Source organism: Galeopterus variegatus, unplaced genomic scaffold, assembly GCF_000696425.1.
Source record: "Galeopterus variegatus unplaced genomic scaffold, G_variegatus-3.0.2 Scaffold1746, whole genome shotgun sequence".
Lineage (NCBI taxonomy): Eukaryota > Metazoa > Chordata > Mammalia > Dermoptera > Cynocephalidae > Galeopterus > Galeopterus variegatus.
The window spans coordinates 200790-201422 of NW_007727857.1; the positions used below are offsets into that span (position 1 = coordinate 200790).

The 633-nt window shown below is 38.2% G+C and overlaps 1 protein-coding gene across 4 annotated transcripts in view; it reads right to left on the reverse strand.

The window, feature by feature from the left end:
* MAGI1 (membrane associated guanylate kinase, WW and PDZ domain containing 1) overlaps nucleotides 1–633 on the reverse strand; it is a 240122-nt gene that overhangs the window by 171983 nt on the left and 67506 nt on the right. The window lies entirely within an intron of this gene.

A 633-nucleotide genomic window follows, 5' to 3' on the forward strand; every position in this document is an offset into this window, starting at 1 on the left:
AGATTCTGAGCTATACAACATTCTGGTTTCATTTGCAGTCATGGCAGATTTTCTTACAAACCCTCTCAGTGCTACAGGTAAATGCCACCGGGAAGAAGAAAATGAGGACTTGGTGGTGATGTCACCATTCTTTTGTCTGTCTCCACTCATATATATTAAAATAGGCTTGCTTTGAGCAAATCTAGCTTTTCTTGGGCCCTGATCCTCTGAATTACTTACTTTGGGAAAGGCTTGTGAAAAATGAAATTACATCTGCCTATAGGGGGTAGGTAGTTTAGGAAACTTAATTCCATAGCCACTCTTGACACACTTTGGAACCTTCAACATATCAGAAATACATGTATGTGTTAATTGGTAAGGATTATGAGACGAATTCATAGGTGTTGTGTAATATACTGATCAACTTATGTCACCTGTTCACATAATTTCTTCAGGAGAGGGAACTACTCCATGCAACTTGGGGTTTTTGCTGATCTGTTCAGTGCAGTAATACATTTAAGGGAGGTTTAGTCCCCACTTCAATCATAAATAGCTCTTCTTGATACTTATTTGAAAGTGGGGGAAAAGATGCTTTCATTAGATTTCACTCAACTGCATTAACACCATTCTTTTCAAACAACAGTACTGGGTTGT